Here is a 15,011-nt window from a genome sequence, read left to right as displayed (position 1 = left end):
GGGTTAAGTAGCGGAGCACAGTATTGGCAGGCAATATGTTTGACCTATATACAGTAGTGAAGAATAACAGTTTGCTGTCACTTACGTAATACTGTGGTAAATAATTTTACTTCTTTACAGTGTTAGTAATTTATTTTTTTTCAGTACTTTACAGGCTAACAATGTGTTCACTCATGTAACTTCATGTGGCACTTTATATTAAAATGAAGTCTTACACTTTTAGGAAGTGGAAAATAGATATTAATACTGAGGTATATTGAGATTTTTTTATGTGAGATATCTATATTATTTGAATACATTGTGCACTTTGAAAGTACAAGACATTTTTGTTCATTTAGCAGTCTGCTTTTCCCCCTCGGTCTTGAAAATCCTCACCAGCTTGTCCTAATGATTAATTACTGAGGCGTCAATAACAAAGAGTGATAGTTAACAGAATCAAAGTGTAAATCCTAGGAGGAGGCTTGTATCTTATTCAATCCAGTATCTCATTTTTAAATCAATTTATCTATCTTCCCTAAGACCATTAAGGAAGACAAATGCTCTTATTTTTGCTTTAGTATAATCATCCTTGTAATAAATTCTTACTAGAATTTACCACTCAGAAAAATTTTTGTTGTTGATAAAAACACATCTTTTAGTTGGAAATACAATTACGCAATCTATGTTTCTCTTTTTATGATCGCTGTGAGAAAGCACAGGGCTAGACTTAATTTTCAAGTATGGTAGTTATATGAACATATTTTTAAAATAGAAGGGGAACATCACACACCAGGGCCTGTTGTGGGGTGGGGGGAGGGGGGAGGGATAGCGTTTGGAGATATACCTAATGTTAAATGACGAGTTACTGGGTGCAGCACACCAACATGGCACATGTATACGTATGTAACTAACCTGCACGTTGTGCACATGTGCCCTAAAACTTAAAAGTATAATAAAAAAAATTCATTGTCTCCAGTTCATTAAATTGTTAAGTAAAAGCTGTATTAAACATTATGTAATACCTTATTTAGCTGTAGTTTATACATGCTTATCTAACAGCGTATGTTCTTCTCTGAGTCTCTATTTCCATTTTCATGCAAGCCACCTCAAATCATTTTGGAAAGCTGCTAATCAGTCAATGCTCATTGAGCATATACTATCCATTAAAAGCTACATCAGTGAAAAGTTCACAGGAACCTCTGTTGTGGAGGAGCCTACATTCAAATGGGTAGGGCATTTAAAAAATAGAAAATTGTTAGTAATAAAGTAAGTTAAAAACTCCTCCATGCCATGATCTAATCTTATATTTCTCTGTGTTTCACAATGTCAGAGACATTACTGAGAGAAGTGAACACTGCTGAACTAAACAAAGCAAAACATAGGAGCAGTTGATTTAATCTTTTAGCCTTGATGATGGAGCAAAACCTGGGGAGAAACTGATGGTGCAAGGGGCAGAGTTGTATTACTAGCAGATGCAGAGCCACATAAAGTGTGTATGTGTGTCTGTGTGTATATAGTTAGCCCGCCATATCCATGGATTTTATAGTCATGTATTCAAATAACTATGGATTTAAAATATTTGGGGAAAGAATTGCAACTGTACTGACATGTACAGACTTTTTTTCTTGTCATTATTCCCTTAACAATGGTGTAACACTAATTACATAGCATTTACATTGTAGTAGCTATTATAGGTAATCTAAAGATGATTTAAAGTATACAGGAGCATGTGAACAGGTTATATGCAAATATGACACCATTTTATGTAAGGGAATTGAGCATCTGAAGATTTTGGTATCCAAGGGAGGTGCTGGAACCAATGCTCCATGGAATCCAAGGGATGATTGTGCATATATAAATATATATACACATATACACACAAACACACACCATATATATTACGTATGTGGACATATACACATACATAGATAAAGTGTATTAAATACATAAAATAAAAGGGACATATTTTGGATGTGTCTTACACAAATTTAAATACTCTATTTTTTAAATCCTACTTTCCACTTTGTGTAACTAAGTAAGTGCTCAATAAATCTTCATTGAGTGAATGAATAGAGGAAAAATTGCTTTCAAAGTGTTACAGGAAAATAGTGTGCTCCCTATAGATAAATATAGATTAAAGCTGAATACTAATCACATTAGGGCGTAACAGTTTTTGTACAACAGTAAAAATAGCATAAGTTTGCATACAAATTATAGGTATACGAAAAGCAACAGGGCAAGCTTTTTTCACTGAGCTATACCTAGTTAATTCAGGGCCTTTTGCATAATAAATGCTCATTAGATTTGATTGTATTGATTTTTTTGAAAAATAAAAGCCAATCCAAGCATGTCTTGTAACAATGAAAAGTTTAAAAAGAGGTATGTTAGTGATTTAGTAATTAAAATGAGTCTACTTTGATTAGTATTCGTTAGCGACTTTTGAAATACCAACCTTCAAAGCCTCATAAACAGTGAACTAGCACAGCTCTGGCACTAATTGGGTCTTCTCAGGAGCCTAATAAGGCTGAATGTCATTTACTTAGCAGTGAACAGCTTGACTAGGTTACGAGGACTCCCACTCCCCAAAAAATTCATCTGTGCTAAAATCAGCTGTAAATCTTTATATGTAAAATCTAGTGTGGTTAGTGAATGAGCATCTAGAACAGAAAGAATAGAAACACTTTCTGGCTTCTACCAATTTCCATGCAACATCGCAGCCTCTTACCACCTTCCGCTAAGAAGGGGTAAAATAGAGGACCTTGAGGCTGGAGTGGAAGTGGCTGAACCTGGCTTTTCCTGTCCTGTTCAATGCTGATTACCTGTCAGCTTCTAGAAGATTCAACTTTCCCTTGCATTTTTGTCTCTATTCCTCTCTGAGAAAGCTGGCAAGAAACCACTTGCTGAAATGCTTTTCTCTTGGTTTTCCTCTTACCTCACTGGCCTCTCTCTTCCTTGGTCTTTTTGTTGGTGCTTTCTTAGCTCCCTTGCCTGCAAATGCTGGAGTAACCCAGGAATTACATTACTTTTCCACTGGTGCATAACAAATTACTACCAATGTAGTGGTTTAAAATAACAGACTTTTTCTTTTTTATCTCATAGTTTCTTTGTGTCAGAAGTCTGCTTACCTGGGTCTTCTGCAAGGCTGCAGTCAGGGTATCATTTGGGCCTGGGATATCATCCGAATGCTTGACTTCAGAAGGATTTCTTTCTAAACTTACTCAAGTTTTCTGCAGAATTTATTTTATTCGAGCTATAGGAGGGAGGGCCTTATGTTTCGTTGGCTGGAGGCTGAAGGCCTTGCAAGCTGGCAGCTGGAGGCTGCCCTAAGTTTCTAGAGGCTTCCCTCAGTTCCTTGCCAGACTGTTTCCCCTCCATGACTGTTTGCTTCACATACATCTCACCGTCACATATTCTATTGGTTAGAAACCAGTTACAGATCCTGCCTACATTCTGGGAGATGGGCATCATGCAAGGATGTGAACACAAGAAGGTGAGGATAATGGAGCACCTGAGTCTGTCCACTTGAGGGCTAGTTCTCTGTGCTCTCCCCTGTATCTGCACTTATTTCTTCTTACATCTCACGGCTATATCTACGGTGTTAAACTTGATCGTCCTCAAACTTCACACCAGTATAGCCAACTGCATAGTTTATATATAGTTCCTCTTGGATAGATTAGTGGACATCTCACATTTCACATACCTAAACCCAGAATAGTTATTTCCCACCAATCACCTGTTTTTTCCCACACTCTTCTAGCCTCACCAAATGCCAGCTCAGTTACTCAGATAAAAACCTTTGTATCATCCTTGACTCCACATTCTTCATACCCACATCTAGCTTATCAGAAAATCTGTCCCATCTATTTTCAAAATATATTCAGCCTCTGACCATTTCTCTCCACTTTGTAAAAATGCTTCCCATGTTATTCCCAGTAAAAGCTACACCATCTGGCTTTTTTGTTACCTCTCTAGCGTCTTCTACCACTGTTCCCTTTTTCATTCCATTCCAGAATAGTGGCTAACTTGCTGTTTTCTGAGCAGCCCAGGCACCCTCTCACTTTAGAGCCTTTCAACTCACTGTTTCCTTGTACTGGAACCCTCTTCCCCCAGAAGACTGTATGGCTGACTCCCTCACCTCCCTCATGGCCTTTCATATGTGAAACATTACAGATGAGGCCTACCCTATTCACCTTTTTGCTGTTGCAATCTGTTTTTTCTTTTCTTCCTGTGTTCCAAATGTCCTTTATACTGCTCTCCCCTGTCCTTTTTTTCTTGTACTTATAATCTTACAATATTCTGTATAGGTTATTCATTATATTTATTGTTTATGGTCCCTGTTTCCTACTAGAATGTGAGTTTCATGAGGACACAGATCTCTGTCTCTTTTGTTCATTGCTCTATCTGCAGCCCTTAAATGTTCGTAGTATATAAATAGATGCTCATTAAATATTTGTTGAATGAATGAACAAATAACACAGTTAGTCTTGTTCTCATCTTGGTATCTGCAGCACCTTCAATTAATCCCGGATTCATAAGCACTTACAAAACTATTTTACCTTCAAAACGTTTGAAACTTGCCATTTCTTGTTTAGTATCTTCAGTTGGCACTAGGGTCTGATTTAAAATTTAGGTTACTTGGTAGCCCTCTGGTTACCATTCCAGCCCTAATGGGGGTAAGGTCTACCATTTCCTAACAACTGGCTCAGAACCTACTTCTAGCCAGATTGACCACAAAGAACCCCAACACCACTGCCTCTGACTTTGCTGTTGATGGAAACTCGTGCAGTTTAACCATATGCCAGATTATTTTACATCAAATGTTGCCTCTCACCAAACATGGCTACATGTACCTTGGTGAATATCTCAGTTCTTATTTCACTCCAAGCATTAAGAAGGAGGTAAAACAGGCAACGGTAGTCACCTGACTCCTCTCCCAGCATACCTTTCCAGGGTTTTTTCTTCTGAGGACTGTTTTTCTTTTATCCTGTGCTCTTTTTTTCTGTGTCCCTACATCCTTAAGAACTAACTTAATATCTGCTTTTTGGGTAGGACTTTCTGTTATTCACATATACTATAAAGTAGTAAATAAATGTATCATTTTCTCTAGATTTTTTAAATTAAAATCCTCACTATTGTTATAGAATGAAAAATGTATTCCTTTCAACCACATTCAGGCATTAGTATGCTGGTTAATTTGATTTAGGGCTCAAACATTAGAGAAGTCCATTTCTGTTTCCTTGAACTTGCATGAAAGAAGTTGCTGAGAAGTCTCCATGCATATTAGGCAAACCTTGGCCAGAACTTTCTGTTTAAGGTTGGGTACAGGTGAATGGTGACTCATGAAGGTAGCTGGTATAAAAAGGAGAGTTAACCACATGGGTTGAGAAAAGTTTAAAGACTCGTTCTCTACCACTATTGGAAAACAGGTAGCTAGACCCTTGTCATGTGCTTTATGATGCTTCCTTTTCAACTTTAAGTTGTTCCTTAAAAATTATTTTAACCAGATATCATTTGTATGACAATATTTACTGTTAATGGAGTAGTATATGGTGATTTTCTCTGAGTAACATAGCCTGTACTTACCTTTGGCTTTTTCATTGTCTTTGAAATCTGACAATTATTTTCTAATTGTATTTTTTTTAGGAAGCAGAATCTGAAACTTTCTGAGGAGAGCATTTGGGCTTCAGATTTCTAACAGGTAATGAGAAAATGTGGAAAAGACCCACACTACCTAGATTACACTTTCACAAAGTAAAAGTTCTGGTAGAAAATTTTGTAAAAAATAAAATTCACACTGAATTCATTTTTAAAAATTGCATGTACTTTTAAGCACGATGTTTATTATTGAGAATCAGCTCAACTACACAAAGAGACAGATGTCAGTTTAAGTAGGCAAATGTTTCAAAAATAAAATATTTTTTATCAGCAGTAAATGTTTTACTTGATAGACTAACTTGATAGTCTTAACTACGCGAACAGTTGGATACAAAAGAAAATGTGTGTATTGCCAGCAAACATTTTCAAAAGATAAGCACTTGCGCCAAGTACTACATGCTTAGAAAATCTTTCATTTGGCCAGCTGAGACCACCACGTGTCTTAAAATATGCCATCCATCATTTCAGTGTTAAGAGCGCCCCCTGGTGTGGTTGTATATTTATATGCTTCTGTGACTTTTAGACGTTTTAAAAGTTTCATTTTGCTATTAGATGGTGATGGGCTTTTTTTGCTGGGTTGACTTGGTCAGTATGGTGTGTAACTGTCTAGAAATTTGTGTTTAATATTTTTCTTGTCTTTATCCATGACCGTGTCTGGAGTCAGTGGTCAGCTTGAAAGCCGAATTTGGGAATATTTAATTCCTAAACTTCCTCAGTAAAGCTAATGGCCAATAATATATCATTTATTAAGTGTGAAATTATATATTGCGATAAAATTTTATAGGATAATCAGGTTATTTGGTGGTAATAACTTTGTTAAGTGGCAAATTGCTGTGAACAATTTCTTTTTGGTAAGCTCATGGACATTATAATAATTTAACATGAGAATTCAGACAATATATTTTGCTTTTAAAATATCTATTGTGTAAAAACTAAATAACCCAAATGTTGATATTTCCTTACAAGCCAGCAACTCCTCTCTGGTGACATAACTTGCAAATATAAGCAAAATAATTCACCCATATATCATAAATAGGACTCTTATTTATTACCTGCCACCAGGGAATAACCCCATAGATTTGCAGCCAAAATTGGCAGTAAAGTACCTGTTTTGTAACTTTTTTTCTTGTATTTGATTTTTAATCCTTTAGGAATATAAACCATTCTTGCAAAGTAAAAGTACACATAATATTCTAAATCACATTTCTGTAAATTTGATAATTGCAATTATTTTCCCTTATTGTCTCTCCTTCAGACTAAATTATCTTGATTGTTTTAACCATTTCTCATATAAGTTGTTTGAAATTTAATAATTTGCAGAACTACAATTGTGAACTGTTTGCAGTAGACTACTTTTGTTTTTATTTTTTTCTCTATGTTCCTCTCTCCTTTGATTCTGAAACCATAAGCTCAGTACAATATTTACAGTAATTCCTGGCTTGTTGAAAGAATGTTTTTAAAAACATAGATTAAAAGAATCAGAGCAATGAATCTGCCTTAGTAGACCTGTCTTTGAATCCCAGCTTTCATATTTACTTGTGAAAATCATGACTGTGGACAAGTTGATGACTCTCTCGGAGCCTCAGTCTTTTCTATAAAAAAGGAATGCAAATCACTACTTCAGAGCATGTCCTTAATACATTCTTTACATTAATATGTGCTTAAAACTTATATGCCAGATATGGGTACCTTACGACACCCCTTATTTTTCACAAGTCTGTGAATGTGGTACTATTATTTCTATATTATTGATGAGGCTTAGTGATGCTAAGAAGCCTCATAAATGGGCAAGCCAAGATTCTAATTCAGGTCTTTCTCACTTAAAGTGAGCTCATAACCACTGTGTTATGCATTTAATTTAATCATGCTTATTCATTTCTACTGATTCGTTAATTTATTAGTCATCACTGTCAAATAATCTCCCACTGCACATAGAGGAAAGCAACCTTCAGAAAAAGCATAGAGGCATCATTTTGTATGGATGCTCTTGTCTGAAAATCATTTTGCATGGATGCTCTTGTCTGAAAATCATTTTGTATGGATGCTCTTGCCAGAATTGCTTTGGGCATTTATTCTTCTATGAAGTTTTTTCAGACCAGGTGGTGTATTAAGACATTGCTTGTTATTAGCATGATTGAGCTGATAATAGCAGTGACAACAAATAGGGGTATTAGGTTAGTGAACTTGAAGGCTCCTTTATGAATAATATAAAATCGGGGTAATGGAATGTTAATTTTAGAAACTGTTGCATCCTTCTAACCCACCATTTATTTTGTGTTTTTTGTTTCTTGGACCTGGGAACATAGTATAAGTTTTATGTGCATTGCCATTCAATTTAAGTGTCTAATTGCTTGCATTGGCTTCCTGAAGCTTGTATCATTTTCTTTATGGGTTAAGAATTATTTTTGGATTTTTATATACCAGATTTTCTGTAATTGCTACAGAGGCCAATGTAATAAGTTTCTCATTTCATTAGTAAGTAGTTTTGAAGGCTACTAAGTAGCTCATCACAGAAACACAGAGTGAACAGACCTGTTCTTTGCTTAATAAAATCTGGTGTTGCATATTATTTCCTTGGTCCCTGAGATTTGCTCTAAGAATTAGGCTGTTGAACCACAATTCAGAGCACATTGTTAGGCTCCCCAATGGCTGAGTGACTGTTTTCTTGTTTAGGTTGTGTCATGTCCTGCTTGGGTCAGATGTATAGGCATTATTGTGAGTATGTACGCATATTATTATGTCTTACAGAGAGGTGACAGCCTGCTGGCAGTCCTCACAGCCCGCGCTCGCTCTCGGCGCCTCCTCAGCCTGGGCTCCCACTTTGGCGGCACTTGAGGAGCCCTTCAGCCCACCGCTGCACTGTGGGAGACCCTTTCTGGGCTGGCCAAGGCTGGAGCCCGCTTCCTCAGCTTGCAGGGAGGTGTGGAGGGAGAGGCACGAGCAGGAGCTGGAGTTCCGGGTGGGTGTGGGCTTGACGGGCCCAGCACTGGGAGCAGCCGGCTAGCCCTGCTGGCTCTGGGCAGTGAGGGGCTTAGCACCCGGGCCAGCGGCTGTGGAGGGTGTACTGGGTCCCCCAGCAGTGCCAGCCCACCGGCGCTGCGCTCAATTTCTCACCGGACCTTAGCTGCCTTCCTGCGAGGCAGGGCTCGGGACCTACAGCCCGCCATGTCTGAGCCTCTCACCCGCTCCGTGGGCTCCTGTGCGGCTGAGCCTCCTCGACCAGCGCCACCCCCTGCTCCACGGCACAGTCCCATCGACCACCCAAGGGCTGAGGAATGCAGGCACAGGGTGCGGGACTGGCAGGCAGCTCCACCTGCAGCCCGGGTGCGGGATCCACTGCCTGAAGCCACCTGGGCTCCTGAGTCTGGTGGGGACGTGGAGAATCTTTATGTCTAGCTCAGGGATTGTAAGTACACCAATCAGCACTCTGTATCTAGCTCAAGGTTTGTAAACACACCAATCAGCACCCTGTGTCTAGCTCAGGGTTTGTAAATGCACCATCGACACTGTATCTAGCTACTCTGGTGGGGCCTTGGAGAACCTTTGTGTCTAGCTCAGGGATTGTAAATGCACCAATCAGCGCCCTGTCAAAACAGACCACCGGGCTCTACCAGTCAGCAGGATGTGGGTGGGGCCAGAGAAGAGAATAAAAGCAGGCTGCCCGAGCCAGCAGTGGCAACTCCTCGGGTTTCGTTCCACGCTGTGGGAGCTTTGTTCTTTCGCTCTTTGCAATAAATCTTGTTACTGCTCACTCTTTGGGTCCACACTGCCTTTATGAGCTGTAACACTCACCGCGAAGGTCTGCAGCTTCACTCCTGAAGCCAGTGAGACCAGGAGCCCACCGGGAGAACGAACAACTCCAGACGCGCCGCCTTAAGAGCTGTAACACTCACCACGAAGGTCTACAGCTTCACTCCTGAGCCAGCGAGACCACGAACCCACCAGAAGGTAGGAACTCCGAACGCGTCCAAACATCAGAAGGAACGAACAACTCCAGACGCGCTGCCTTAAGAGCTGTAACACTCACCGCGAGGGTCTGTGGCGTCATTCTTGAAGTCAGTGAGACCAAAGACCAACCAATTCCGGACACATTACTAAGTTAGCACATTACCCCAAACACAAATTAACCTTACGAAAATCAGTTTAACAGAACCAATGAATGAGTGAAGAAATGGAATTTTTCTTAGTATTTTGCCTTCATTTCTGCCCTGCAGTGGCATCTCCTGCCAGCCCCTCTTACACACACACACACACACACACACAGCACATTTGGTAAGTGGGATCTTTGACTTGTTTACTGTCTGTGGAACCTCTGATATTGTTTTAGTTCAGGCCCTGATACTTCGAGCAATTAGAATAGTTTCCTAACTGGATTCCGCCTCTCCATTTCTATCCCTCTCTAATCAATTAAGGGCAGGCTAATTTTTCTGAGGTATAGAACTAATATCAGGTTAAAATAATTCAGTGTCTCATTGCTCAAAACCATCTTCTGATTCTTGCTTACCTCTCTTCTAGTTTGTCTCACTGCCTGCCATTGTCCTCACTCCTTGAATGTTGTGCTTTGCTGTACTGACAAAATTACAGATCCTAGAATGCTTTTTGCTTTCTTTGCCTCCCTTTGTCTTTATGCACCAACTCCCTATGTCAGTAACAGCCTTCTGTACTTCTTCATTTAATGAGTCCTTTAATTTTTTTTCAAAACTCAGCTCTACTTTTATTTTTTACTGTAATCCTTCCCAGACTAACTTCCCACTGCACAAGTATACACCCAGCCTGAATTAGGTACCTCTTCAGGGGGCCACTAAAGTCCCTATGACCACTTCTGTTACTGCAAAGTTCTGTTTACAGTGGACAACTTGAAGCAGGTATTATTGTATCACAGTATACGAGGTACATTGAAAGTGTTCAGGAAAATCATTATTTATGAAGTTCATGAAGAGGCTGAATGAAAAATATGAAGATGTTGTATTAGAAGTCCCACGAAGCCCATGCCTTCAGTCAGGCTTTAAAGCTGATAGATCAAATGCTTGCTATCAGCCATTAGTGGGCAGGATGGGGAAGCAGCCCTTAGTTGACTTCATGTGTGCTCTTTCTTCTATTTGCATTGATTCTCTCAGCACTCATGTACTCCTCAGTGCACCCAACTATCCCTCATGACAGAGAGTTGTTGTGGCTTATTTAATGTAATATCCTCTCTTTCCTACCTGCTGAATCCTATTATTGTTGCAGGCAAAAACAAATATACAAGTCCCCTGTTTTCTAATTCTCGTTATTGGTATGAAAGATAATCTGCCATAATTCTATCCAGTGAGATATAAACAAAAATCCGATGGAATTTCTGGGAAAGTCCTGCCTTATTGATATAGATTTTTGCCTCATCTTCCTTCAGGCCCCTCCTTCCTTTCTCATTCCTGGAAAATAGACACGATGACTGGAACTAGAGCAGTCACCTTGCAACCTTGAGGGAAGAAAGGTCAGAAATCACTGAGACTTTAGCCCTGACATCCTTAAACTTCTAAATCAATATCAGCAATTGCCTTCCTTTGGACTTTTCACTACTGAGAGAACGTCCTCAGGTTGTGTTGAATCCTTTGTTATCTGGGTTTACTGTTGCATCAATTGTCTCTGTTCCCTAATGGATACTCATTAGTATTACAGTTAAAATAAATGCATTAAAAGTTAATGGTATAAGTTTTTCACCTCTCCACCTATATTTTGTATTTTTTAATTCAACAACCATATATTAAGACCCACCATTACCATGTACTACCTTAGATACTAAGATGTAAGTATTGACACACCATTATTATGCAAATGGATTTCAGTCTTATGAGGGCACAGAAACATAAAATCAATTGCAATAAGCAATACAGTGTACTATGGAATATATAATATGATAGGCACAACAGTAGTTATGTAGAAAAGCCTGATAATTGACAGAAGATATTATTTGCATTTTGATCAGGATGCCCTAAAATATTAAAAATTTCGATAATCAGGAAATGAATCTCTCGTGTGGAATCTCTGGCAGCCTGGACAGGACTAATTCCTTGTGCCTTTTCAGTAACACAGTGTAGGTGGTCACCTACTTGTGTCAGCCTTACTGCCTCTTAATAATAATTAAAATGAGCTCAATCTAGGGGACTTTGAGCTACTGACAGGCTGTCTTTGGAAAGCCAAATTGGTGAAAAGCAATCTGTGGAGAAGGAGGGGCCAGAGATGACACGGGAAGTTACCAACGACGCTATTGACAAGCGGACTGAAGCACTAAGCAGAGAGCTGTAACAATGAGGGCAGTAAACAGGAAACTGAAGCTCTGTGGTTGAAAGGCAAGAGTTAGTTAATGGACAGAGACATCAAAACATCAGGCAGCCCACAGCCCAGAACAAATTCACAGTGAGGGAGGGCTAGGGAACAAGTCTCCTCAAGAGAGCACAAAAATAGGCTGCTCTACTCTGGGAGTCTCAGCAAAGTCTCTGTGAGAAAAGCCAGAAGCAGACCATAATAAGGACACTATTTATAAAATCACAGAGGCTCAAAGGAGTTAAAATGAGAAAATATTCCCAAAATAAAACATAAAAATTATAATGAGTTGATGTTTTGAAAAGGCACTAAATGCACAAAGAACCTGATTCAAAAACACGGTCTGGGGACTTTGATTTCATGGCATGATCTTGAGATTTATTTGGTGCAGATTTTGAAATTAAAAAAAAAGTTCCAGGAAAGGCAAAATTAATCTGGAATAAAATTTCTATGGTTGGGCCAAATGCCATTCAAAATTATCAGGTCTTGGGATAAGCTACAGAAGGAAATTTAAGCACATTATCACTTCTTCCAACTGTGACACGCAGAGTTTTCCCAGAAGACAAGTGAAATGAAAGCTGCCAATGATCTAGGTTTTGAATAGTAAGGACTGACCATCTTCAGTGTGCCTTAACACCACACACTTGAGAGAAACTGTGAATACTAATAAGGCATCAAGGTATGTTTATGTTGTCACAAAATACTCCATACTGTTACTCTACCCCAGGTTAATGGACCAAGTTATGCTTTGATGCATGACCACCATGTCTGATAGTGAATAATAGATACTTTTCTTTGGCAAAAGTCTTACCTTCCTTAAAAATAAGTAAACTGGCTTCTGTGACTATAGTCGGCCTGCACACTTCACCTAATACAGAATGCCAATTATGTCATCTAATTTTACTGAGAGTGATTTTCTGAAATATATATATTATACGTTTGCATTTTGTATAGAAGTATATATTAGATCACTTATAACATTACAGATGATTTAAATTATTCCCAGTACAAGACATAATGCTAGTACATGCATGATTTTTTTTTTACTTTTAAAGTGCTACCTATGAGGCAGCATAATTATTTCACTTGATGTCAAATTCCATAGAATACAGACGTAACCTATATACCTTTTAACTTTCCTTGATAATTTGATGCTGATAAAGAATGTACAAATTAACCCACAAATTTTTGAAACTATTTTGCTTGTAGTTGGCAGACTGCTTTGATCTATGAAACATAGTAATGAACCTCTAGAGTGTACTGTTTTCGAGATTTAAGTTCTAGGCATCTAAGATTCCATAAATATCTATGTTGACTTCCATGTCTTCAATGTTTACAATGATTTCAGTTATTTCAACCTTAGTGTTTAGATTGAGATGTTCTGACCTTTTGTATCATTCTTCATTTGTAAATTTGTTCTATGGTTAATTATTATTATTCCCCATACCTTATCTTGAGCTTTGATATTTCTGAAATGTGGCAACAAACAGCATAAGGCAGTGTGGGAACACACAAAGCAGAATGTTACAAAAAAACCTCTCAGGGATATTTAATTGCTATTAGTTTTCCAAAAGTGCTATCTTATCCTTATTTTTATTTTTTAATGTAGAAAAATATCTATATAATGTGAAATTTTTAATTTTAGCTATTTTTAAGTGTACAATTCAGTGGCATTAGTTACATTCACAGTGTTGTTGAACCATCACCACTACCCATTTCCAACATTTTTTAATATCCTAAAGAGAAACTCTAAACCCCTTAAGCAGTATCTCCCCATTCCTATCTCCCCAACAGACTCTGGCAATGTAATGTGCTTTTAGTCGCTATGAATTTGTCTATTCCAGGTATTTCATATAAATAGAATCATACACTATTTGTCCATTTGCATCTGGCTTATTTCACTTAGTATACAGTTTTCAGGGTTTATCCATGTTGTAGTGTATATATTACTTCATACCTTCTTATGGCTAAACCTTATTCCTGTGTGTGTGTGTGTGTGTGTGTCTGTGTGTGTTCATACTACATTTTGTTTATCCATTCATCTGTTGATGTACACTTGGGTGTTTCCACCTTTTGTTATTTTTAAAGCAGCTGTATTTCTTAAACTACTACATTTTATTGAAGTAACTCTCAGAGTCTCTTAAAGATCTTTAGGCACACTTTCTTTTGGAAACTGAATCCTGCACTGAAGTTAACATGTTAAGATGAACATATCTCAATTAAATGTTGCTGTATTTAAATATGAAGTGGATTAAACTGGTGACTAATCCATATGTAAAACTGTACACACATTTACTTGTAATTCATAATTTTAGTGTCAATATACATTCATGTGCTGCATAATGATGTTTCGATTAAGGGTAGGCTGCATATGTGACAGTGGTTGCATGAGTTTATAGTGGAGCTGAAAAATACCTAATGCCTAGTGACATCGTAGCTGTGATGAAGTTAGAGCTGTCATGACATTGTAGCTGTCATAATGTCATAGTGCAATGCATTACTCACCTTTTTCTGGTGATGCTGGTGTAAACAACCCACTGCACTGTCAGTCATAAAAAATCTATCACATACCATTATATGCAGTTCATTATACTTAATAACAAATGACTATATTACTGGTTTATATATTCACTCTACTATGCTTTTTATTCAATATTTTAGCTTGTGTTCCTTTTTTTATTTTTTATTTATTTTATTTTATTTTATTTTTTATTATACTTTAGGTTTTAGGGTACATGTGCACAATGTGCAGGTTTGTTACATATGTATCCATGTGCCATGGTGATTTCCTGCACCCATTAACTCGTCATTTAGCATTAGGTATATCTCCTAATGCTGTCCCTCCCCCCTCCCCCCACCCCACAACAGTCCCCGGAGTGTGATGTTCCCCTTCGTGTGTCCATGAGTTCTCATTGTTCAATTCCCACCTATGAGTGAGAACATGCAGTGTTTGGTTTTTTGTCCTTGTGATAGTTTACTGAGAATGATGTTTTCCAGTTTCATCCATGTCCCTACAAAGGACATGAACTCATCATTTTTTATGGCTGCATAGTATTCCATGGTGTATATGTGCC

General features: G+C 38.2%; 1 protein-coding gene across 12 annotated transcripts in view; it reads left to right on the top strand.

Moving 5' to 3' along the window:
- Positions 1-15,011, top strand: part of COX7B2 (cytochrome c oxidase subunit 7B2) — a 176,990-nt gene that overhangs the window by 58,670 nt on the left and 103,309 nt on the right. For all 12 annotated transcript variants that reach the window (XM_055245736.2, XM_055245725.2, XM_055245730.2 and 9 more), the window contains one exon: positions 5,623-5,677. The gene's annotated coding sequence lies outside the window, so the exon portion shown is untranslated. The remainder of the gene's footprint in view (positions 1-5,622; positions 5,678-15,011) is intronic.

The sequence above is a fragment of the Symphalangus syndactylus genome, chromosome 16 (genome assembly GCF_028878055.3).
Source record: "Symphalangus syndactylus isolate Jambi chromosome 16, NHGRI_mSymSyn1-v2.1_pri, whole genome shotgun sequence".
Taxonomy (NCBI): Eukaryota; Metazoa; Chordata; class Mammalia; order Primates; family Hylobatidae; genus Symphalangus; species Symphalangus syndactylus.
Note: the sequence above shows the minus strand (reverse complement) of the source record. Positions and strands in the feature narration are given on the sequence as shown.